Source organism: Fukomys damarensis, unplaced genomic scaffold (assembly GCF_012274545.1).
Source record: "Fukomys damarensis isolate Sample0158 unplaced genomic scaffold, DMR_v1.0_HiC HiC_scaffold_4, whole genome shotgun sequence".
Classification (NCBI taxonomy): domain Eukaryota; kingdom Metazoa; phylum Chordata; class Mammalia; order Rodentia; family Bathyergidae; genus Fukomys; species Fukomys damarensis.
Window position 1 is genome coordinate 10,075,842 of NW_022900916.1, and position 16,790 is coordinate 10,092,631.

A 16,790-nucleotide genomic window follows, 5' to 3' on the forward strand; every position below is an offset into this window, starting at 1 on the left:
TTTTTTTTTTTTTTTTTTTTTTTCTAGCATTTCCTTGGTCCCTCCACATTCTGAGCCCTGGGATATGAGCACTGGTTATCACAGTGGCATTAAAACAGACTCTGCTGCTGCTGGACTTTCATCACCAGAGGGCTCTCAAGGTGGGGACAGCACTCTCGAGGCTGGCCATCACACCTGTTCGAGGTTGGGGTATAGTCTTGTACCTCAGAAGGCAGCTGCTGCCTAAAGGAGGGGGAGCGGACAGTTTCCGAGCCTGCTGGTCTCCACTGGCAGAGTCCCAACCCTCTTGGTACCATTAGGCCTTCCATCACATCAATACCTCCCTGTGTGGAAATCTGCTAGGGGTGGGGGGTGTGGGGGCTGATAAGGAGCCCTACTTACATGCTCCTAATCCCCTCCAGAAGAGTTACCCTCACCAGCACCACACACCCCCTGCGTGAGTCCACAGGTATACGTGGCAGTATCCAGGGTAAAACTGGGGGCCCCCAGCTTTTGGATGAGCTGTTGGAGCCTGTTGAAAATAGCACAGCGGATACTACCCCACCCCAGGGGCACAGAAGGGAAACTGTGGCTGGACACTGGGCGAATCAGGAGGCACAGGCCAGGGTAGCTCTAGGGAGACATCCATGAACTGGCACCCCAAGGTCTAAGTAAGCAGATGGACAGCTGGGCTCAGTCCTCCCAGGCCTGTCTGCAGCAGCCTTCACAGGGGGCCTCAGGTGCCAGGCAGTGGAGGAGGGGCCAGGGCTGTGCATACACACTAGGGACCCTCACAGAGCAGGGGGTCCTTCACTCTTGCAATGGCAAGGCCAGGGCCCCAAAACTGCTTTGTTTTTCTTAAAGTCTTGACGTGGTTTTTATGTTTCACTGCCTTTGAAAGTCACTGGAAATATAGATGAAATTCTACTGTCCCTGAAATCAGAAAGATCTGGGCTCAAATCCCAGCCCTGTCACTCATTAGCTCTGTGACTTGGGCAAGTTGCTTAACCCCCTGAGGCCAGTGTCCTGACCTGTAAAACCGGGACAACCATACCCATATCACAGATCACAACTGGGCAGCTCCCCAGGGCGCACTGAATCTCTTGTTAGCACTGAACGATGTCCTGTTGGTCCTGGGCTGTGGTGTCCTGTGCCTGGAGACACCCCAGGACAAGCATCCTGCTTACCTTCTTACTGCTGGCATTCAGCACAAGGTCTTGCCCCAGTGAAGTCTCACTACATTCTTTGTTATAGAAATGAGTGTAGGGTTGGGGATTTAGCTCAGTGATTTCACTGAGCTTCCTCACAAGCTCAGGGTCCTGAATTCGATCCCTGGTACCAAAAATAAATAAATAAGTGGCGAGCAGACAGCTAACGTATGGAGGTGGCTGCCACTGTGCCACTCACTGCAGGCACCTAACACAAGTTGCCTAGTACATGAAAAAAGAGATTCACATGTAGTAGCTTTCCTAAGCAGGCAGTTGGCAGTATCTCCCTGCCCCTGAGTTAAAATTTTTCCATTTACAAGAATCCTCCAGGAACATATTGTTTGAGGAGCACAGGCCAGGGGCGGGGGAGGCCACTGCTGCTTTATTTCTCTGAGCCAACCTCCAATTTGGACAACACAGGGCCCTGGGCTCCTACAACCAAAGGTACAAAGTCTCTGTTCCCTGCTCAAGTCTCGGTGTCATTCAGAGGCACTCACCCCACAGGCTGTTGTGGTTCCGCAGCAGCCACTAACGGAACCATTTCTGCTCTCCTTGGAGTGGCAGTTGGCAGTGGCAAACAGGAAGTTGTCTTGAAGTAGGGTGTGGCCATGCCCTGTCAACTTATGCGTATAGAGACGTACTTTTTTCTCTTTTCCCTCCGCTCCCTTCTTTCCTCCTTCTTTAGGAGCAAAAGGTCTGGGTTATGTTGGTGAAAACAAAACTTTTTTTGGCTGATTTTAAGATCAACCATTATTAACAATACTAACAAAAAACTAAGACAGAGAGGAGCCTAAGACTAACAAAGATCTGTCTTCCTGCTGTCAGGCACTCAGTTGTAGCATTGAAGGGAGGAACTTCGTGTGTGTGTGTGTGTGTGTGTGTGTGTGTGTGTGTCTGAATTTTCATCTTTATTTCTCTGTGGGCACACAGGAAACAACACTGCAGTTATAAACCGGGCCAGATATGGCTCAAGTCATCTTTGGGAGCCAGCCAGGTCCCCCATATTATTCAGGTGCCTGGAGTGTACCCTGTACCAAGGACCATCATGAGTAGGAAAAGAAGAAAAGAATACAAGTTGTTAGTTTCAAGACATTGGTATCATTTGAACAGCTAAGGACTGAAACATTTAACACAATTTGCATAAAAAACAACAAAGAAAGGCAGTCTGAAGAGTGCATAAAGGCGTAAAGTGCCATCTGGGCTGCATATCAACGCTGAGAAGAGGGGTGATCACGGGCAGGGGTCAGGATAGCTGGCTTGCTGGTGTTCAGAAAGGTGTGCTGTAAAATTTTCCACTCTGTTCCTTCCCAGACCCAACGCTGGTGCCTCCAGCAGGGCCGTCCAAAATAGACAGGTCCCCAACCCAACCTCCTACTCCTGACCTCTTTCCGAGGCAGCTGCTGTCCCCACCGCCCGCCTCAGCCCTGTCTCCGCTCCAGCTCCTGCCCACAGCGTAAGAGCGCAGTCTGTGCTCAGCCTCATCCTGCTGCAGGCGCCATGGGCTGCCACATGCCCGGCCTGCCAGGCTCACTCTGCCGTGCCCTGTGCCTGGCCCCACACCGTCCTGGGTGGCACCTGTGCCCTGCGCTCACACTTACACATCTCGGGAGCCAGCCTTGCTGTCTGGATAGGCGGCTGAGCCAGGGACACGCTGAGCAATGCCACTCAAGACATTTCCTGGCTCCTGGCTGTGGCCCTGGCCAGTCAGAACGCACCACTTCCCCTTTAAGAGAGCACGCCCAGGCCAGACTAGGGAAGGGCAGAGAGAAGAGCCCAGAAAGCTGGGCTCACATCCTGAATTTGGCACATGGATCTGGGTTTTCCTGAACCGCACACCAGAGGTGTGGCCAGAATTATCGAGCTCCTTGGATGTTCAAGACAGCGAGCACTGTGTGTACAGGGTTGTAGCCTTTCTGCTACCCTAAGATGGTGGCCACCCTTAGGCTCTGGGAGCTGCTGTCACCTTGGACTGAGACCTGTGCGGACCCATCCCAGGTGGCCTGCAGTCGCTTCTGCCCTGTCTGTCCCTTCCCATCCCAGGGCTTCCCACCCTCTCCTGAAGGGCATTGTCCACTCCAACACCCAGCACTGTGCTCTGCAGAGAGCAGAGGGGTTGCTGGAATAACCAGAAATGCTTTGGGACCTTTTCACTATGCACCTAAGCAGGGACTTTTCATTCATTCTGGACTCTTAGGATGTTTATTTCCTGATCTTGGCAAAGGGCAGCAGACTTTAGGGGAAAAGGCACATCCTATACAGACAACGGTCCACAGAGAGTGGCACGTGATATGACTTCATTTGTATGAAGTATGCAGAGTAGATAAACCCAGGGATGGAAAGTGGACTGGCTGGGAACAAAAAGAAGGCAAGGAACAGTCACTGAATGATTAATTTCCTGCTACATAAATTTCACCTTAATTTTTAAAAAAGCCAGTAGGGCAGAGGGTTTGGAGCATCTGTATCTTTTACAAGGACCTCTTGTGTTTCAGCCAACGCTATTCTGCGCGACCTGGCTAGTACCTAATGAGCTTTAAGTCAACCACTGCTAGTGGCATATGCCCGTCCGTAGCTAGGGAAACTAGAAGTAAGCCTCTGAGAGATGATGGTTTCCCCAGACCCAGGAGTAGGACTCCTGGGCAATTTCAGACTGTGGGGAGTGGGGGCCATTTCAGAGGATGCTCCACAAGCGAGGCAGAGCCCCTCCCCTTTGAAGGCAGGCCCTGTGGGACCAAGCAGGTCAGCAGCCTGACAGGATGACCGAAGCCAGAGCCGTGAGTCTGCCGTGGGAGAATTATTCACGGATGACACAACTTTGGCCCTCTGGGTTCTTGGCTTCCTTTTCTACTTTTGTGGAGAGAGCATCTTCCCAGAAGTAAGGCGAATTAATCAGTTTTGGGCTGTGAGGGAGATGTACTATGTACTGGTCAGTGTCTTGGAATGGAATCAAGATGGACAATGGGGTGTGAGCTGACCACCCTCCCACTCAGCCTTCCTTCCCAGCACCCGCAGCTTCAGCTGAGGACAGCCTGCTCTCGAGGGTTATGCTGTGAGCCTTGTCCTCCAGACCTAGGTCCAGCGCTCCTGAGCACATGCTCCCCACTCAAGGGACTGTCAAGTAGAGGCCTGCGAGGTGTCACCACGCTTAGAAGAAACGCAGATGAAAGGGCAGGCCCTGTGGCCTGGGGAGGGGGATGAGTCCTTCCAGAGAAAACAGAGACGCTTCCCTAGGACCTCTGTGGAGTGTTCCAGGAGGATCTGGAGGACACAGATGGCACAAGGCTGTCCCACAGCATGCTGGCCCCTCCAGAGCTCTGCCTTGCCCCTGACAGCCCTGTTCTCCCTCCTCACCTCAGGTACCGAGGGGAGGAGTAGGTAGGCCAAGTTCTCTGCAAACCGATGCCTTAAGAAATAAGACGCAGTGTGCACACCGCACTAGCTTCTGAGGAACAGCAAGTTTAGAAGCCTAAGTCTAAAATCCACACACAGGTAGGACAGCCCAATTCAAACATGCACAGAGGGCTCAGACATTTCTCCAAAGCAGATTTACAAATGGGCCACACAGAACACAGAAAAAAGACTCTGCCTCATTAGTCATTGGGGAAATGCAGATCGAAACCACAAGGAGGTACCATGTGCTTGAGGATAACTATAACGGCAACAACAAAAAAGGGAAAACATCAAGACATGACGAAGATGTGGAGAAAGCAGAACTCTGTCCACTATTCCCAGGAGTGTAAAATGGTGCAGTTGCCACGGAAAACACCATGGTAGTTCCTCAAAAAATTAAAAAGAGAATTACTATATGATCCAGAAATTCCACTCGGGTATATACCCAAAAGAAAGGAAAGCGGGCTCTCAAAGAGATACTTGTTCATAGCAGCATTATCCACAATAGCCCAGCAATAGAAGCAACCCAAATGTCCATCAACGGATGAGTGGATAAACACACACCTTTACGAATGAAGGAAACTTCTATATGGATGAACCCTGAGGACCTTATGCAAAGTGAAACGAGCTGGTCACAAAAAGACAAATACGGCATGGTATTCTCATGTGCGATACCTAGAGTAGTCAAATTGGTAAATAGAAAGTAGAGCGGTGGTTGCCAGGGCCCAAGGAAGGCGGCCGGGGAAGTTACTTTTAATGGCTACAGTGTTTTGGTTTTGTAGGGATGAAGAGTTCTGGAGGTAGATGGTAGCAATGGTTTCATAATAATGTGAATGTACTGAACACCACTGAACTGTACATTCAAAATGGTTAAGATGCTAAATTTTATGTCCAGTGTATTTTACCACAATTAAAAAATTGTTTTTTAAAAATTAAAACATGTCAAACAGATTATCCTATGGTCCAGTAATTCTACTCCTGGTATATGCCCTGAAGAAATGAAAACAAATACTCCAACACTGCCTTGTGCTCAGAAGTTCACAGCAGAACTATTCATAAGAGTCAAAAGGTGCAAACACCCAATTCTCCATCATGGATAAAAACACATCAAAGCCAAACCAACTGCGGTCTACACATATGATGAAATATTATTCATCTGTAAAAAATAAAGCACAATAGATGCTACAATGCAGATGAATCTCAAAAACATGGTGTTAAGTGAAGGAGGCCATACACAAAAGGACATTGTTCATATTGCATAATCCCCTCCTATATGCCAGGTCCAAACAGGAGAGTTCACAGAGACGGAACGCAGACTGACTGGCGATTGTGGGGGCTTGGGGGGGATAACTACTTAGTGGGCCTGAGGTCTTACTTTGGAGTGAGGAAACATTTTGGAATAAGACAGAAGTGGTTGTGCAGCAGTGCCAAAGTACAGATCCCTGTATTCAGCTTGAAACACTTAATTTTCTGTTATGTGAATCTTACCTCAATAGTAATACTAACAATAATGAAAAGCCTGCAAAAAGAATGGGCCAGGACAATCTATAATCAGAACCATCAATTTTAAGATAATTGAATTACCTTCAAAATCTGGTTTGGGACCATGTAAAGAGGTCATTTGGTGGTGGTGGACTCTGGGAATTGAGCCCAGGGCCTTCACACTCAGCTATAACTTCAGCCCCTTTTAAATTTCGAGGCAGGATCTTGCGAAGCTGCTAAATTGCCCAGGCTGGGCTTGAACTTGCCATCCTCCTGCTTCAGCCTCCCAGGGTGTTGGGATTACACCACACCCAGCAAGGAAGTAATTTTTAATTTATGAGAAAGTGGCCATCAGGAGATAGCAGCTCACAAACACTGTCATTTGGGTCCAGGAGGATGTGTTGACAAGTCTTAATGAGACAGGCACTGGCCGGCCCAGTTTGTGTCCTCCTTTTTCCTTCCACTGTGTGCTGATAATGTGAGGGGGCTGCTGGTTGTTTAGGGGACTGTGTATTTCAATGTGCTCTCTTGATAAAGTCAATCTGAGGCCAATCAGCAACACCACCATATGCAGCCCAGGCAGGAGCCACTCGCTACTTACGGATGGGAAACTGAGGCACGGATGTCTTTCTCCAGCCCTCCTATCCCCGAGGGTATCACCCCCACAGTGGTCTTCTGGGCTGCCCTCAGCCCGTGGGCTTCTCTGCAGACTGTGCTGGCTGTGGGTGGACAGCTCTGGCCCTGTGGAGCACCTTTATGCCCACACACTGACCTGCTCCTGCTCCACGGGGTCACCGTGAACTGGTCTACTCCTCTGTGGGACACCTGCCTAAACACGTGTTCTCAGAAAGCTCTTTCTCTGTGCTGGACAACCCCAGCCACCCTTCTAAGCCAATTCCCACAAATCGTTTCTCCTCTTCTCCCGGCCTAGGCGTTTTCTTCCCAGACTGGAGCTCAGAAGGGAGGACATTGCACATGGGGTCTGTCCAGCTCCGTAAACAGCAGGAGATAGTCTTGATGTCTTGCTTCTCACAGCTGCCTCACCTCTAAGTCGTATTTCACTCATTCTGCTGCCAAGCTGCATAGATCCACAGGTATCCATTCAAACTGTCACCTTATTGGGCTTGGTCTACTGCTTCCGCCTACTGGGATCTTTCTGGACTCCAATCCATTGATTTATCTGTCCTCCCTCCCAAATGGAAAAATCAATGAACCCACCGTCAATGCTGCTCTTCTTCCCAATCCTCATTTACAATGTGGAAGTGGACAGACCCAGGGCAACCTGCTCTGCGCCCCTGGGCCCTGCTACCATGCTCCTGAGGTGGCTGCAGCAAACCTCCTGCCTTCTGGGTATGTGTGTGGCAGCCTGACGGTTCTCTGTCTTCCTGGTGAAGATCCCCTGGGTGTCTCTGACAAAGGAGCTAATGAGAGGCCCCTTCTTCCGGGGTGTCCTGAGACTAGGTGTAAAGTGCAGAGCAAGGCATTACACCTGGAGAACAATCAAATGCTGCTGTTATTGCTGACAAGAAATACAATGCTGGCAATAAAATGGGTTTCTGATTCCCTAACTACCCTCCTTAGCCACAGCCCAGTGCAGACACAAGGCTGCTGGAATCCAGAGGAGCCCTGGCATCCGAGCCCTAGAGCCCAAATCCTGGCTCTCTCTGCAGTAGTCCCATTCCTGAAGTTAGCAGAACCTACCTGCTCCTGCTCTCCAGAGAGATGAGAGCAAAAGCCGTTTAAGTTTGAGTCAGGCTATGTAAACGAAAGGACTGCAAGAGGATCCTTACGTGGTAACTCCTAACTTAGTGATACCATTTCCATCAGCAGGAAGCCACCTGCTCAGCACAGGAGAACCTGTAGATGACTGGGGCGGCCAGGTCAGCACAGGGCAGCTACCCTGCTGTGACGGATCAGATTTCTGATTGCCTCTCCTGGCAGTAAGCCTCCCTCTCTCACCTCAGAACAGTGCAGACAGAGGCTGCTTAGAACCAAAGGGTGGTGGGTCCCCCATGATGGCAAAGGGGCCCCTTGGCCTGCAGGAGCACAGTCTCTCTCTCATCCCCTTGAGACTGGAACCTGGGCAATCAGGAGCAGGGACCACAGGTGGTGCAGGATGGAAAGTTGCTTTCAGCTCCCCTGTGGCTCGAACCCCTCACATCCTGATAGTGATTTCTAAGAACAATGGGCTTTAGGCTCTGATACTTTCAGGGCAGACCCACAGAAACCTGCCATTTCTCAGCTGGGGATGTCCCCAGAGAAAAAAAGATCTTGGAACCTTATGCAAAGGGCTGCCAGAGGCCACCGGTTGGCCTCTACCACCATCTCTGGGCCAAGACGCCCCATAGCAGGGCACCCCCTATACCCGCAGAAAGCCCAGCAAGAATTGGCATAAGATCCCCTCTCTTAGTCCAGCTAAGGCTGATGTCTCAACTTCCATGGGAGTGAACACCAAGGGCAGATAAATGCACACGAGCACACACACACACCCTCCCCCATAACTGGTGACAGGACACTGAGAGGCTTATGCCAATGGGTCTCAGGCCAGGGAGTTTGCCCAGAAAGGTGGAGGACGAGGTGGCAGAGAACCGTTCCTGCTAGTTTCTGGAGCTCACTGGTCCATAAAACTCCCTCAGCCTCCCCTATAAGTCTCCTTGAAGACAGGTGGGCTGTAGAGTTACCTAGGAATCATCACAGGATACATGACAGGTAACTCAGACATCCACAGCCACTGTTAAGTTTTTCCTATGACTTTCAAACAGATGCCCACGTTTCTCACTGTGTTTCCTTTGACCATGCACCCACACAGATGGTGCCTGGAACTATAGACACTGGGATACTGGAACCAACTTACAAACCCATCTCTGTCAGGGCGGGCATTTACTGCAGGGCTCTGGTGCTGCTGCCGCCCAATGAAGGGAGCTGAGACAGGGCTGGGTGCAGCTGATCCCAACCCACATGTGTCCCCCAACTCATATGCCTGAGTATGCACCACCGTGAGAGCGGGTATTTGAGAAAGTGATCAAGTTAAAACAATGCCACAGGATACGATGCTGTCCTTGTAGGAGGAAGAGACACCAAGGACAAGGTACTTGGAAGATGACTGTGAGAGGAAGCAGCAAGGGTGTGGCCATTTGCAAGCCAAGGAACGATCCCTGAAGCCCCCTTAATCTTGAACTTCCAGTTTCTAGACTATTTAAGCCCCTAGTCTGCTTTGTCTTGCTATGACAGCCCTAGCAAACTAATACAGCTGGTTTACTTGGAAATCACACATGTCCCTCATATTAGGGAGAAAAAGTGTAATTTGGAGGACAGAGGACACTGAACCTCTCAAAGGATCATAACTCCAAGGCGTTGTCCTCTTTGGCCATGGTGGAGGCTGATCCTGCCCACCCTGCAGTCCTGAGGCTGAGGGTCTGCATGGACCTACAGTGGGATTAAGCAGCTGGCCTGAAACAGTGAGTGAGCCTGGGCCACAACCTGGGGGTCACTAACTCCTCTTACCAGCCTACTTTCTTGTTTGGCTCTTCCCCTTGTAAACTCGGATTTAACTATATGTCATTGCTGTAGTTCCAGGAAATAATAATAATAATAATAATAATAATAATAATAATAATAATAATAAAGACCTTGGGAATTTGTGGACTAATGGCCAGGTAGGTGGCCACAGCATGTTCTCAAGGTTTGATGGATGCACCTGACCATCTGGCCCAGCTCCAGGTCCTACCTCAATGCTCAGCTCCTCCCAGGGACCCCTGGACCCTGCCAGTCAGCTGTGGGCTTCCCACGAGTGTGGGGTGGGCAGAACCACTCCCCTGGGGCTGGGAGGGGAAGGGACTCAAAAGTGTCCACTGCTGAGAGGGGGCCAGACGCTGGATCAGTTGCAATCAAACAGCAGATGTGTCAGTGGGCTGTCTCCTGGTAGGAAGATCAAAGTGAGGAAGGACGGTATTGACAGGCTGGTGTCTGCTGGGGCTGGGTGGGGTGGCAGAGGCAGAACTCTTGGGGACAACTGTGACACACTGCCACATTCTCAAGGATGGCAGGGTGGGAAGGCCTGGCCAATTTAAACGCAAAAGCCTGAGGAGAATGTTGACTGCCACCTCTCTGACGAATCCAGCCCAACATGAAGGCCTGCAAGTCCCCTTGCTTTTCCTCTGCTACTACACAGGGAGGGAGAGCCCCTAGAATCATGGCCAGCCGACATGGATACACACCGATGCACCCCTGCACCCGCACCCCTTAATCTGAGGCTTCCAGGTGGGCCTCAAATCTCCCCATCCTGGCCAGACAGATCGCATGAAGGAAGGAGAAGGGACAGAGTCCCCATGGGGGCAGTGAATCTAACCCGAACCAAGGGTTCCAATGACTTCCCACTGCAGCCAGTTTGCTCAGTGTCGCTGGGACAACAGGAGGCCAAGGTCTGAGGGTCAATGTCAGCCTCGGTTCCCGCTCTCCATCCAGCTCCCCGAGCAAGCCAAGCCCCAGCTTTGGGACCAAAGATCTGACTCTGCCCTCCACCTGCTCAGCGGCTGACGTGAGAAAGCACTGAAGAGCGTACCACCCGCCAGAGACCCAGGGCAAACTGCCTCATCGTTATTCCCTGCAAGGTTGGAGGAGAAAAAAATTACATTTTTATGTGGATGACAGAAACATGGAAGAGAAAAAGAAATTTGCTCTTGGCAGCACTCCGCAGCTATCCCCGCATCGAGATTCGGCTAATGGTCACATTTATTACCTTGGAAACTTCCGGTTCAGCTGTCTGTTCTCATTCCGGTCGGTGTGGCACCCAAGGATCTGGGTGGGAGCAGAATGCCTCCTCAGAAGGCCTTCCTTGTGGCCTAAATGATGTTTATTGCTTTCTCCCTTCTTTTCCATTTGTTTGGTTTAAAATATTTAACCTGAGGCACAATGAAGTGTCTCATTTGCAGCATTCTCCTGGACCATTAGCCTGGGACTCCTGCTCATTATGCTGATGAACATGCTACTTATCCATGCAAATTCTGGGAGTAGCCACCTCCAAGTCTGGAGGTGCTCAAGGTATGCTATGGAGGGCTGATTTGATTACACAGCCATTCAGTGGGCAAAGTGGAGCAATTTTTAGCCAACTGTTCTAGTAAATATTATGGGAAACCCTTTTATAGAGTGCTAATTCTGGCTCAGCGCTTTCATACGTGCCCAGTTTTAGTTCTCATTCAACACTCACTACAGGGTCTCCCAGAGACACCACCACGGCCAGGCCAGGATGTCACACTCCTTGTGTACTGGCCGGCAGGCCACCCTGCAGCTGACAAGCATTTGAAAAATGTTTTCAACATTACAAGATCACAGTCATGTAGGTGGGGACAGACTTTAAAACTCACAAACTGCCTCCTCTGCTGTGACCCCAGTCCCACTGATTGGCTCCCGGGCAGGCTGCAGGTTGCCAGATGACCTCTGCAAACACCTTGTGGATGCTGGAAACAATACCCAAAAGTCTGCATCCACCCTCGCCCCACGTTCCAGAGGAAATGGCATCATCACTTTCATTTTACCCGGGTTGTGACCGACCAAAGGAAAACAACATCGCGTCCTATGCCAGTGACTAGGGTCTCCCAGGTCAGTGGCTGGAGAGAGAGCCCCAGAATGAGACAGCAGCAGCCTCTCAGAGAAATTAATTTTTAAGGGCAAAAATAACCCCGTGCTGCCCACATGCACTGGAGGCTGTCTCTGTAAGAGCAGAAACGCATTTCACTTTCCACAGTTGGAACAGAAACTCTCATGCATCCTCGTTTCTCCAAAAAGTCTATAAATAACCCAGGATCAGCAAAATTATGTAAAACATCCTGCTAGAAGAAGAAATGTAAACTAAAACCACTTACAGAGAGTCTCAGGCTGCCAACTTAATCTGATGCTACGACGACTGCAAACATGTTGTACTCTTGGAACCTGAAGCGATGCACATTAGCACGGATGCCATCACAAAAAAGAAAAACAATCGCAGTAACAGAAGCCCAACCCCAAAACAGAGCGAACGTGATTCTGTATTCCGTTCGGTGCAGGACCCGACGGCTGACCAGCTGCAGTCCATACCAGCTACCCTCGCTTGTACATACCAACTGTTTTGACTACAGGCACTTGTTAAACAGAGTTTCAGGTCCTACCAGTTGGACACCAGAAGTTCATAGAACTCACCCAGTGCCAAGAACAACAAGCCCAAAAAGCGAAACGGCTGCCTCGTGCTGGAGTGTTTTGTTAACTGTTTATGCAAGCCCCAGAGCAACTGGGTAAGGATTAGGAATAAAAAAGCACCAAGTAACAAAAGCAAAATTACCACCTCGAAGGAAGTGTAGATGTTGGCGGATAAAAGACAGACCTCAAGCGACTTATAGCGGGGTGGGTGGGTGGTTTTCAGCCAGAACCAGTGTGGGGGAGGGGTGGTGTCACATGACACCCTGTGGTTATTAGCAGAAGGAACTGGGTGCTTCCTCCAAGCATCTTTTACTTGGAGAATGATTTAAAGAAATTCTGCAAATACTAGGGCCTGGGGTGACTCTGGGGGGTGACTGCAGAAGCCTCGGGATCCGGAAGTGGCTCGGTCCCGTAGGAGGAAAAAGAATGAGCTGAACGAATTTCTCCAAACGCTGGAAAGGGATCCCCAAGTTCCCGCTGTGTGCGAGCGAGGCCACTGACACACACCAGAAGCCAGAGGGCACTGCCCTGGGGGTAGGGGACAGTGACCCTGGGATGGCTTCCCATTCGTTACGGAACGAGGACGACTGGGAACACCTTTTCTACACGCTGTGACTGCGGCAGTGGACAGACAAAAAGGAACCCTCAAATTGCTCAGCAGGGTTTTCAGTTTCTTCTCCAAAAGGCATCAAGCAATATTGAATTTTAGGGCCAAGACAAACATTAAATTTTACAGTTACCTGAAGATTTGAGAAAACTGGATTCCTAAAGCACTGGGGTGTGTAGGTAAGAGTGGGCTATTTTAAACTGTAGTGTGGACTTAAAGCTAACATACTCCCATATCTCTTTCCTTGAACTAACTTAGCTGTTATGTATCTGTTTATCTATCTACCTACCTACCTACCTACCTACCTAACCTATCTACCTACTGGGCTCCTTCCCTACTCCAACAGGTTAGGAGTGAGTAAAGGTTGCTTGGAAAAGCTATTGTAAACCAGGTTTGGTGGTGCAGATCTGTGGAGGCTGAGGCAGGAGGACTACAAGTTTGAGCCCAGCCTTGGAAACTTAGTGATTCAGTGAGACTGTCTCAAATAAACCTTTTTTTTAAAGGGCTGGAGATGTAGCTCAGTGTAAACCTCCAGGTTCAATCTACAGTGCCACCACCACCAAAACAAAACAAAAAAGGCTACTGTAACCATGGGCCAAACTCACGTTTATTCATGTTTATTATGGGAAGTAAATGTGTCCCTTCGGTTCTGGGGTCACCCATGCCACGGTGATGAATGGAACCCAGTGGGGCTGCACCTTGCTCCCAGAGGGACTCATGTTTCAATATATATAGAAATTGTTCACTGGGATCTGAAGCAGAGCTACCTGCAGTGCAGTGGCTGACAGATGGGACAAGCAGGCACCCGAGAGCATCCTGGAAGAGGACAGCAGGTGTGGTGGAGGAGGAGGGAAGAGGGAGGACTCCGGCGGAGAGAGGGTGCAGGTCCGGAAGTGAGGTTTGCCACCAACCCTGGCCTCAGGGCTGAAATGACCCATTCAAGTGGTCCCAGCCTATCATCGGTTCCTGGCTCAGACATCCTACCAATGGATCCTCAGAAAGGTCCTGTGAGGCGGATGTGAAGGGCCACTATGGCCACCCTATCTTACAAAGCAGGAAAACAGAGGCACAGAGGAACCTAGGATTCCCTAGGGCCACATACACCCAGAAAGATGTTCGATGTTCAGTCCTTTTCCTTTCGCTTCCTGGTGCTGGGGGTCAAACCCAGGGCCTTGCCCATGCTAAGTATATGCTCTGCCAATGAGCTACATCCCCAGCCCTCATAAAGCACTTTAAAACTGGCACCGTTTATTATTCCCATCTTCACAGACACCTAAACTGAGATTCAGAGAGGTCACAAGCTTCGGCCTGAGCTACACAGCAAACCAGAAACAGTTTGCGCCCAGCACTCTTTGCTTGTTTTTATCCTGTTTCCAGAAAATACAATGCTAGAACTAAAAAGATCAATAAAGTTGTTTGAGTATAAAAGCACAAGGTCCCCTTGATTCTGGACCTTCTGGCTCTCCAGGCTCTCTGGAGAAGTTCTCAGGCTGCTGGTAGTTCACAGAGGAGTGTCTCTGTGCCTGCCGGCTGAGCTGGACATCTGTGCTCCAGAGCTACTTCTGCAAGGGAAAACAACCCTCTCTGCCCAGTCTGAACCCTGCTTTTCTTTGACTCGATCAGGCACCTGCATGCCAATCCCTGGCTCCTCCCGAGGTCTGGTCTAAGAGGACAGCCATGTCAAAGCAGACCCATTGAGCTATACACCAGGGTGCCTGTTGCGTTCAAGATGTACTGTCCCGTGTGGAGAGGGGATGTGGCTTAGCATGTGACGGAGGGGATCTCTTCTCCAACATGTGTTTCAAAGTTAGGCCTCTGCTGAGTTTTTTTTGCCACTTAAAACATGGGATCACACAAAGGCTCCCACTCCAAGCCACGTGGACACTTGCACTGTTAAGCGGGGATGAGAGTACTACTGTTTGATGTACTCAAGGAGGGTCACAGCAGGGTTTGGCCATTTCTCTGAGGGGATGCAGGTGGCCAGTTTTGTAGGGATAAATAAACTACTAGGAACTGAAGACTCAGTAAGTCAAGACAACAAGGTGAGGGGCACTCCTATGGGGAAGGATACTCTGGATACCACCATCACTGTACGCACAACCAATCAGAAAGTTGCTATTTTCAGTCTATCATTTGAATCTAGTGCTGTTTGCAGGACTAATCAGAACCAATCAGAGCTTCATTTGCATGTGGGCACAGCCAATCAAAAGACACTGTTCACAAGCTGTCATTCCATCACATGGCAGGAAGCATATGAGTTTTTTGATAGTACTGTAGACAGGTAAGTTGGTTAGATATCTTGTAGGCAGTTAGACAGGACCAGCCCATGAGGTGCCAACATGGGGGACGATCAAGACACATTCACTGAAGGCTGGCATTGTAAAAGAAGTGAAACTACCACACCTGCATAGGATGAACAATAGTGATTGATATTTTCAATAGGGGGTCAATCACCTGGGTGGGGGACCAAGGCTTTAACCCACCCTTCCCAAGAAAGGTCCCTGACCCACCCTTACTGAAAATCCTTGTATGCTTGCTGTGTGATTTGCTTCCCCATTTAATGACTATTACCTAAGCAACTATGCTTGTCATAATCTTATTGGTTGATCACAGTTTTATCCCACCTTGAACCTGGCTTTGTCCTATAACACACCTTTGAGAAGCAGGGTGAGTGAGCAACCCACTCCCCTTCTGTCTCTCTTAGACAGAAGCTATCTTTCTCTCAATAAAAAAATTTTTTTTTTTACTCTTAACCTCCACTGTTCCTAGAATTCATTCTCTGATTTTACAGAACACAAACTCCGTTTTGGATATCTAGCAGGTTTGGGCGTTGTGTCTATGTCCCCTATATCAATAGGACAGTTTATACATAGTTGGGTGGTGTGTCCCAATGGCTTATTTACATAAAACAGATATGCTGGGAATTTTGGATACAAAAACCCCTCTCCCTTATTCTAGGGGCTGCAGCGAGTCTTTTCACAGGCCTCCTCTCACCCTCTACAGCCACTTCTTTCCTATGTTCAATAAATGTACACTTTCACTGCCTTTTTTGTGTGTCGCATCCAGTTTTTTTGTTCAGGACACCAAGGAGCTGGGAAGAAGCCTCCCAGGACTCTCCATCTGGTAATGTGAGGGTCAGGACCAGGGGTGCAGAAGGTAATGTAGGAGGGGAGCTGGTTAGGAGGTAGTGATTAGAAGGTTCTAGAATGTTCTGTCATCCTCTACGAACCTGCCTATCCCTACAGACACAACCCCAGAAACCACAGAACCAAAGGCCAGGGAAGTTGGGTGTCAGATGGATTTCACCCTGAGTGTTGCTGAGGTGGCCTAGGTCGTGAAGACTAATCATATCTCACTGCACCCATTGGCTGGAGAAGCTCTGCAGCTGGGTGGGGTGTGTATGTGGGGCCTCCCACTCTCCCTGAAGGGGGTTATTTGAGGTTGTTTTGGTAACCACATGACATTTGCATCCACACTGCTTAGAAGAATATGAGCACTGATACCTCAGAAGTCCTGGCAGGAAAACCTGTTTGCTTACAAGATACAAAGCAGGGAGAATATTTTCAGGTAATTTATGACTCTTCTGAGCATAGAGACCATTTTTTGAAAAACCAAAAAGTAGGACACGCCATTTGACAGGCACTGGTGTATTTAGGGAAGACAGGGTAAGCTATTTAAAATGAAAACCAAAAATCTGCATGGCCTGGCTAACACACTTGTAATACCAAGGTAGTAAAGTGGGCTAACACAGAGTGGCAGAAATATGCTGTGAATGGTACTGGTGTGCTTAATGAAGGCGGTGGCAACACAGGACAGGAAAGCACTGCTTTGCCACTGCAGACAGAGGAGGCGGTTTGGGGACTGCCGGTGAGTGTGGTACATCAGACCCTGGGGTCGAGGGCATGGATGTGGACAAAGCAGTCTGTGCACCCAGAGGGAGCAGGCCACTCAGGACG

At 49.6% G+C, this 16,790-nt stretch overlaps 1 protein-coding gene across 21 annotated transcripts in view; it reads right to left on the reverse strand.

Annotated features, from left to right (window-relative positions):
- Positions 1–16,790, reverse strand: part of Atxn7l1 (ataxin 7 like 1) — a 221,346-nt gene that overhangs the window by 56,024 nt on the left and 148,532 nt on the right. The window contains exons 1-2 of one of the 21 annotated variants that reach the window (XM_033756730.1): positions 2,786–2,856; positions 1,685–1,866 (exon numbers count right to left, since the gene is read on the reverse strand). The exons of 18 other annotated variants lie outside the window; for them this stretch is intronic. The gene's annotated coding sequence lies outside the window, so the exon portion shown is untranslated. Of the gene's footprint in view, positions 1–1,684; positions 1,867–2,785; positions 2,870–11,917; positions 12,312–16,790 lie in introns of those variants that run through there. 2 more of the 21 variants (XM_033756735.1, XM_033756734.1) reach the window with 2 other exon arrangements.